This window comes from Eptesicus fuscus, chromosome 3, assembly GCF_027574615.1.
Source record: "Eptesicus fuscus isolate TK198812 chromosome 3, DD_ASM_mEF_20220401, whole genome shotgun sequence".
NCBI classification, from domain to species: Eukaryota; Metazoa; Chordata; class Mammalia; order Chiroptera; family Vespertilionidae; genus Eptesicus; species Eptesicus fuscus.
The window spans coordinates 92995276-93004554 of record NC_072475.1 but is presented as its reverse complement, the minus strand read 5'-3'; the positions used below and the strand labels follow the sequence as shown (position 1 = coordinate 93004554).

Sequence of the window (9279 nt, the reverse complement as noted above, 5' to 3'; positions counted from 1 at the left end):
GCTGGCTCCTAACTGCTCACCTGCCTGCCTGCCTGATCGCCCCTAACCCCTCTGCCTGCCTACCTGATTGCCCCTAACTGCTCCCCTGCTGGCCTGATTGCCCCTAACAGCCTCTGCCTCACCCCGAACCAGAGTCCCAGGATTCCCTCCTCCAGCCAGTCACAGGCACCCAGGTCCCAGGCTTCCCTCCCTCTGGCCGACTGCAGGCACCTAGGACCCAGGCCGGCTTTGCCCAGGCTGGCCACAGCTGCAGGGGACCATGGGCTGGTGGCTTTGCCCAGGCCACAGCCGCTGGTGCCTGGGACCCTGGGGTGGGCAACTTGTCCCTCTCCCAGGCCACAAGTGCAGATGCAGCCACTGGCACCCGGGACCATGGGGCAAGTGGCTTGTCCCTCTCCTGAGCCTCAGCTGACTGGTCCCCATTCCTGTCTCACAAGCTCATTTGTGCCTGGCTGGTCCCCATTCCTCTCTCCCCAGTGTTGAGTGTCTGAGCTGTTATGGTGTGATGGCATAACAACTGTTTGCATATTAGCTCTTTATTATATAGGATAATTCTGAAACTCTGAAAATCAAGTCTTATGAGTCTAAGAAATAATTGAGTGGAAGCTACTGAATATTGCCTAGGTTTACCACTGCTCTCTGTTAAACTAGAAATAAAATAGAAAGGAAACCAAAATCATACTTCTTATTACTGGAATTTCATGAACACATTTTATTTCATTTATATTTCATATCATCCAGGTGCTAAGTGCAGTTTAAGCGTACTCTTCCTTATCATAAATTATACAGTAAATCATCATTTGGTAATGGGCACTTTTTTTCCATGCTGATTTCTTTAAGTGCTCCACTCTGAGGTCTCTCATTCATGGCCATATGCTTTTCTTTCCTTTCACATATTTGAATATAAAGCCATACTGATAGTTCCAAGATTTTTTTCACCATTTTTATGAACACTGGGTTATTCAAAATTGTTTCTTCAGATCAAGAAACAATTGTAATAATCAATTGTAATAATCAAAAAACCAACATGTAGCAAACTTTTTTTTTTCTTTTATCACTTCTGCTAAAATTTATTTGAAAAAGATTTTCCTTGAAAAGATTAAATTATGACAACTTCTGAATCAAAAATATCTTATAAAGTAGAACATGGCTCAAGAAAATGTTTCAATTTTTAAAAACTTTGACATATTAAAATATGTGTTATTGTTTGTTTGTTTGCTTGCTTTCTACTTTCCTCTCTAGATTTTACTTGGGTGTAGGTATACTTAGAGTCAGATATGTTGAAAAATAAATAATGTTTCAAAAACATATCAATTAACTACTACTGACTAATAAACTATTTTTTTCCTTCATCTTCCTCAGAAACTAATCATCACAATTAGTTCATTTGTGTTGTGACAACCAAACCCCTAGGCAATCTTGGGCTACTGTCTGGGCAAATGTTTATCCATGCTGCTAATTCCACAAACTGTTCTCTGGCCTATTCCCAGCTGTTCAATTTCCCTTGCCTTAAAATTTGGTTTTCACTTCTCAAAGATTCCTAACAATTTTTTTCAAACAGGTTTTTCAGAGAAAATGTTTTCTATCTTAAAATTTTGTTAATTCTCAAATAATTTCGTTTGCCCATAATTTCTAGTTGCTACAGGTCATTATGGCTTGACCTGTGGAAAATAGGATTGAGGACTTATTATACCTAATTCTTTCTGTGTTTTTATAAATGTGATTTTCCCCTTGTATTTCCTTTTAAATTATTTCTAACATTGAGTGGGAAAATAAAATAATTGTTATGAGTAATTTATAAGAATTATTTCTCTTTGGTCTTAGAGATCCAGGGTATAAGAATGGTTCTTAAGCAACCAGCAGAGAATAGGAAAAAAGTAGCTTTATTAGAAAAGTTCACACTTCCACAGGGGATTTATTAATTTGCCCAAAGGTTTGAGCAAATATATATAATAGTTGCTAATCAGCATGCTTAACTTTATAGCAAAACATTGTAAAATGAAATGAAAATGTGTTTTCAATAAAATATAATGCATATTATTGTAAAAAAAACTAATATTAAAGTAATCATTTTTAAATATATAGGTAGATTTTTAATGTTTTACAAATAAAAGACTTTTTATTATTGGGCAAATTACTTAAATGGAGAATAATTTATTTGAAATTTCCAGGATAAAGAGGTCTTTCATTAAAGCATACATTTTAAGAAACTCTTTAAACTTCAAACAATTCTTCCCCTGACTTTATGGAAATATTTCAAAAATATAAAATGCAATGTTTTGTCTCCTTAACAAAACTATTTGTATACCTTTTTTTTTTTCTGCCTACCTGAATTCTTATATAATTTTGGGTATTCTTTTGACAAAACATGAAAATCTGTTTCATTAAGAAATAATAAAACATATTTGTTATCAGATAACCTGCCATGTTTAAGAGGGCTTTTCCCTCCTTGGCTCTTGCCACACTCATGAGAAAGAATTCAGAAAAGTTACTGAAAGCAGTGTTGAAGAAAAGCAAGCAAATTTATTAAGGAAGCAAAGTAAGCAAATTTATTTAGAATACACTTAGCATAAAGCACAAGTGGGCAACTCAGCTAGTCTGAGCGCCCTACCTGGTGGGGGTTTAAGGATTTTATAGGTTATCTTCCAGTAGGTTTCAGGTTCCCCTGCTGGATAGACTAGATTTCAAGGTTCACTTTTTTACATGTTGTGGCTTTTCTCAACATTTATGAGCACATCTGGTGATTTTATTTTGGCAAGTCTCAAGACTTCTGACTTCTTTGTTCTGTGGGTGAGATAACCTCCCCTTTTTTCCCCTTCCCATTCTCCTGCCCTAGCAGTTATTTACCCTGCCTAACATTCCCCCTTCAAGTGATACCATCAAAATGATTTGGGGTTTTTTGTTATTTGTCCCCCAGACTTCATCTGTCCTTGGGTTTAGCTGGCACAAGTGGCATTAATTGGGTCTTTTTTCTCTATTTTCCCAGGTCAGGGTGATTTAAACTATGTATTCTCTGATTGCAGAGGAGAGGCATAAACCATTTGCTCTCAAGTGTCCTTGGTTGGAAAAGATAAGTTCTTGCAATTCACAAGTTGTCTTCAAGCTGCCCAAACTTTCTTGTCTCAGTTTCTCCATTCTATTTGCCCAGAAATTCTGTAGCTTCTTTCTATCCTGCCACATTTTGAACTGCTTGGCTATACTTTGATAGAACTAATTAGGCTTCTAATTCAGTGTTAGTCTACTAGCAAATCTCTATAATATGTAACATCTTCTGATCTCATTAATACATCGGAAGGTCCAGATTTTCTTGATGCATCAAATCAACATGAAGGTTTTAAAACTCCATGTTCATGTATCCCATAATCAAAATTAATAAGTTCATGTGGATTAGTTAAATTTTAATACTTTTTCTAAACCTTCAAGCAAATTTTCTTCTTTAGCCTGCTTCAGGAATAATTTTTACAGTTGCTATCATTTCCTAGGATTTGGACTGGGAATTAGGATGTTTTTATGTTATATATATTTCTATTTCTCACCACTAGCCTGAAAAGAGACTATCAGTGGGATTTTAGAACAAATGTCTTCCTTCTGAAATGTACCTTGGAATTTTATCTTCCCCTAACTTTCCATTTCCCAAAAGTATTATTATATGCAGAGGGAAAAACAAATGTTTCTTTTTTAGCTCTCTTTAATTATATTAGGCAGTATCCTCAGTATCTTATTTTAAAGCTGTGAGATGTGTTACTTGTCACATATATCTTGTGATAATTCTCTGTATTGTTCTGTTTCTGTTGGGAGCTTCACTTTGGCTCCTCTTTGCTTGTGCATGCTGCCGCTGCTTCTTTGTTAAATGTTGTCAACACTCATGGTTATTCTCAACAGGACCTGCATCAGGGAGGCTACAGGCATGCGATTATGCCATGTAATATTAGCCTCAGGTTTGATATGGCACCAGATGTCTACTTGTTCTTTACAAAAGATGGAACATCATGGTCTGATTGTCCCCTTAGCCCTGTGCTTTTCTTTTAAAAGATGCCCTTTTATGTTATAAGAATTATATAGTCTAAACAATTCAGGAAGTCTTTAGATTAGTTTAAAATAGAAGTAGGTTAGAACATGGGCATTGGGGAACTATTCATGAAAGTTCTTACTTTTTTTAAGAGAGTTAATTTTGCGTTTATTAGACCTGCTGGTTGCCTCAGTAGTTATAGCATTGGCTCATGGACTGAAGGGTTGATTCCAGTCAAGGGCACATACCTCAGCTGCAGGCTTGATCCCTCGCCCAGTTGGGGCACATGCAGGAGGCAACCGATTGAGGTGTCTCATATCCGTGTTTCTCTTTCTCTGCCTTTCCACCTCCCTTCCACTCTCTCTAAAAATCAATGGGAAAAAAATATGCTTGGATGAGGATTAACAAAAGTAAACAAATACACAAACAATAACAACAAAAAACCCACAAAGCTAGTTTGTCAGATGTCTGAAGTTAAACTAGATTAAATAACTATATATTACAGTGTAAAGTTAACTTATTTAACCACTGTGCCCACTGTATAATTGTGTATACATTTTTTAAATTTAATACAGATTTATTTTTCAAAATGTACAGCCGGTGAGATCTGTTGTTCATGCATCTTCTCCAGCAGCTGGGGTGTCCCACCTTTGGTGTTTCTGGTGTAAATCACTTGAGCTCTGTGCTTTGAGACTAGTTTAGCAAGTCCTTTACTAAGTAGCTCCTGAAGGGCTGCCCTGGCCATGGAGCCACGAATCTTTAGCCTCTGGGAGACCGCAGCTGGGGTTATAAACTTTGTACTTTTGGAACTTCCTTATAGAGCTTGTCACAGATCATGGAACTTCCTTACAGAGCTTTGTCATAGATGGCTTTGTCAAACAAGACCAGATTATTAAGCTTGTCCCAAACTTTGCCTTTGGACCACTTCTTCTTTTTGGCCTTGGTCTCTGACTTGTTCACGGGGTCTTTGTCTTTCTTGACTGACTTTCCAGCATCTTTCTTCTTCTTGTCGTCCTTGGGCAGCATCATGGGACTCAGAGAACAGGGATGCACTGCTGCCTGACATGCTGCTGCCTGGCCAAGATGTCGGCCCAAGAGCAAATGTGTATACTTTTAAACATATATGCTGTGATACAATTTCTTACTCATATAGTTATATTCATAAGATTGTTAATTCTCTGATAAAGTCTATATTGTATATGTTTTGTAATTCAGAATTTTGCCACAGAGTATATTATTAATACTAGAGGCCCGATGCATGAAATTTGTGCAAGGGGGGGAGGGAGTCCCTTAGCCCAGCCTGCTCCCTCTCACAGTTTGGGAGCCCTCAGGGGATGTCCTACTGATGGCTTAGGGGAGCAGGAAGCGGGCCTAAGCCTCAGTCTGGCCTCCCTCTGCGGGAGGTGACTGGTGGGCCAATTGGGATGGTGTGGGCAGCTGGTGGCTGGCCCTGCCCCCAATGTGCCACAGCCACTGGTGGCCTCCCTCTGTGGGAGGCAACCCCAGCAGGCCTATCTGGGGATGGTGCTGGGTGGCCCTGCCCTGAATCGCTCTGCCGCTGCTGCTCCCCGTGGCCTCCCTCTGCAGGAGGCGACCAGGTGGGCAATCAGGGGATGGCGCCAGGCCCTATCACCCCGCTGCCTCTGGTTGCCACCGCCCTCCCCCACCCCATCGCCCCTCCCTCTGCCCACTGGCATACAACTTGGCTGGCCTGGCAACACCTGTTCACCGGCCCCACCCCCCAATGACCGGTTGTTCTACCATTTGGTCAATTTGCATATTACACTTTTATTATATAGGATTGCTTTATTTGGAGGGAGATTTATCCACCAAAATTAGCTATAGAAGGAGTGTTTTTCAAGGTGTGGTCCTACATATTAATAGGCAACCCAGATGAGTGTTATGCACTGTATTGTTTGAGAGGATCTCTTTTGAAGTGTGACACTCAGTAAAGAGACATTGGCTCATTAAAATTATGCCTCTGGCATGACTGCATTCAGTATCCAATTTTATTGTAAAAAATTGAGCACCCAATATCTCTTTATCAATCTATATAGGCTCATAATCTTTCCACATCTTGAAATTCCCCATACTCACAGAGCATTTAATGACTTCGATAAGTATTTTTAAGGGATCGTGCAGGAAAGCTAATTTAGGTGATAGGAATGTGTAGTGGATAGATAATATCCTAGATTAGGAGAAAAGATGGCACATTAGCCTTACATGATGGTGGCTGAAGGCAGAAAAACAAACGTTGCAGCAAAGAAAGAGCATAAGTCTGTCTTCTGTCCTAGTTGTTTGGCCATTGATGAACTAAGCAAGCTCCCTTACACTGTTCCTTTTCCTTGATACCTTCTCCCAGTTATTAGAATCACCCATTCAACGAAGTTGCCCAAACTGGAAAACCTGGGCTAATACCATTTGCTTTGTTTGCTTTCACTCCAGTATAATCAGCCAAACAGTTCCTTCAGGTTTCCTCATAAATATGTCTCTGGTCCACTGCCTCTGTCTAGTCCTAGTTCCCAACATCAGTCTCTCTTTTTCTTGGTCCCCAAAACACTGCAGCTGTCTAAAGTGATCCTTCCCACAGCCACCAGAATGGTTCACTTACAATGAAAGCGAGACCACGATGCTCCCATGCTTGACATTCTTCACTTTTCCTCCTTCTGGGGAATAAAATCTAAGCTCCCTGCTATGGTATATAAGACCCTCAGTGGTCTATCCTCTGCCTACTTCTCAGGCCACTGCAGACCCAGGCCTGACTGCAGCCACGGGCGGCCAGGACCCGGGCCTGACTTCCACCCCAGGCCTCCTCCTGCCACTCTGCCTGTGTCAGCTCTGGGGCTGCCCAAGCTGGCGCAGTGGTGCAGCAGCCCGGGCAGGCCCCTCTGCCCTGTCTCCATCTCTATCCCAGGCCTCACCTGCGTGTGCAGCCTCCTCCTGACCAGTCGTGACTGTTACTGCATCCCGGCCTAATTTGCATATTACCTCTTTATCTATATCTATATCAATTTCTTCGATATTGATATATAGATATAGATAAGGTTTTTAGGTAAATTGACTAATTTTCCTTTATATATTAAAAATATGAGATGCTAGTATCAAAAGGCCCAAATTACAGAATTATATTGAATAAAAATATGTATTATATATTATTTGGATATATGTGTTATTATTGGTGATAATTGCTGAATGAGACTTATTCTTTCATAGAGCTTGCATTAAATGAAGGACAAGACAAGCTATTACATAATCAAATATATAATATGCAATTTCAGGTACAAATTCATTTTTTTCTTTTTTGAAAAAATATTTATTGTTGAAGGTATTACATATGTTCCCTTTCTCCCCCCATTAACCCCTTCTAGCCCACTTCCTGACTCCCCCCCCCCAAGACTTTTTGAAGCCCACATCTTTTTCTTAAACATATGACCATATTTCCAATAATCTACTGGTCGTGTCTATTGGGACATCTCATAGGTAGACCAAACCCAGCATACACAAAAGTTAACCATTTGTTTTTGCTTTTGTTGTAAAAAATTTGTTTCATCTTTAATATTGCATTCCATAATTATACTTTTATAAAATGTTTAAATAAAGATAATTCTCCATAATTATCTTTTTTCTTAATTACTAAATGTTGTCAACGTTATAGTCTAAATAATATTTGAATCTAGTAAACCCTTATTTATGGCCTTCAATATGCCTACCAACATCGTTGCAATACCGTAAAAATTGGACCCCCAAATTTCTCTTTTTTTTCTCCCATCTGCTTTTTTTTTTAAAGTTAAAACCTAGCATTTTATTAGCCTTTTATTAAACTGTTAGAATTGAAAAATCTGACATAAGAAAAAAATAAACAACCTTCATAAATAGATGCTGAAAAGCACTTCCTTCCTAAGTCAAGCAACAGTGTAATAAAGCTAGCCTGTCTGCACCACACTTGCCCAGTTAGTTTTCCCCATGGCCAGCCACACGAGCTCTCCGTCCTTTCAGTAAACATTATCCTGACTCACAGTAGATCTAACTCAAAGTTTATCATGCAGGATGACTTGGCCTATCCAGAAATATTGGAAATGTTTTTTTCCTTATGGTTTTGAGGAAAAAAACAAAACAAAAAAGAAAATATTTTAAATGCTGCCATTTGAGATTATGGCTTACTGAAGTATAAAAAGATTTCTTCCTTCCATCAAAAGCACTGCTTTCTGAAGGAAATTGTTTTCTCAGTTTCTATGCCAGCTTCTCAGACAGATCATTGAACCAAATTAATAATAAATAAAAACAAAACAGAACATATATAACACCCTGGTTTAAGTTGTTATGCCATGTGGAGTCCTCAGTCTTCCTTATGTATACACACACACACACACACACACACACACAATTATCTGTTATCAATGTCTGCAACCTACAGACCCGCAGATACTACCATGTGACATCCATGCTTGACATCACAAGGATAACAAACACCTGTTTCTCTAGAGCTATGAATCTGTGACGTTTGGTTAATGCCAAATCCAATCTGGTTTTTGAAAGAATATCTAAATGCCTCTTCTGCTTCAAATGCCTGAATGCTTCCCCATTGCCCTTGTAATAATTATAAATTTTCAATGCCTTAATATGGCTCACATAACCCTTTACGATCTAGATCTCGCTTACTTCCCTGTCTCACCTTTTGTCAACTATCAGCTCTATTCCCATCCCCACTCTATAAATGCTAGGTTTTAACTATACTGTATTTCTTCAAGTTTTTAGAACATGTATTGTTCTCATGAAGCTTTCAGTCTTTCACTGTATATCAAGTACCTATATTCACAATAACTCTGTGCCACACAAAAATCACAAACTCTTCAGGGCCTCCATGCTTAACATTCTTTTAGTGCTTGAGTGTGTGAGTCTGCAATTTAGGGTCTTAGTTGGATGCACGGGGTGATTTATAGTGGTCTCAGCTTGGATTACTCTGTATGGGAAGCTGAAAAATCGTCACCCAGAGATATTAGTATTTTGTTGTATTTATGGGCACTTACAGTATAATTCGTCACAGTTAGAAAGAGGAATTTTGCAGACATGGTTAAGTTTCAGATATTTCCATGAATAAGAATCTTGAGATGGGGAGATTATCTTTGATTATCTAGGTTAGGCCTATAAAAGAAAAACCAGAGCCTTGTGTGGGCCCAGAGGGCAGAGCCCAGAGATTGGAGCCTCAAACCTCAAATTTTTATTCTTAGGCCTTGAAACCTAATGGAATATGCCTTACTAGCAAATTTGAA

At 39.0% G+C, this 9279-nt stretch overlaps 1 pseudogene; it reads right to left on the bottom strand.

The window, feature by feature from the left end:
• Nucleotides 1–4623: 4623 nt before the first annotated feature.
• On the bottom strand, nucleotides 4624–5035 carry LOC129148043 (40S ribosomal protein S25-like; annotated as a pseudogene).
• Between the last annotated feature and the right edge of the window lie 4244 nt (nucleotides 5036–9279).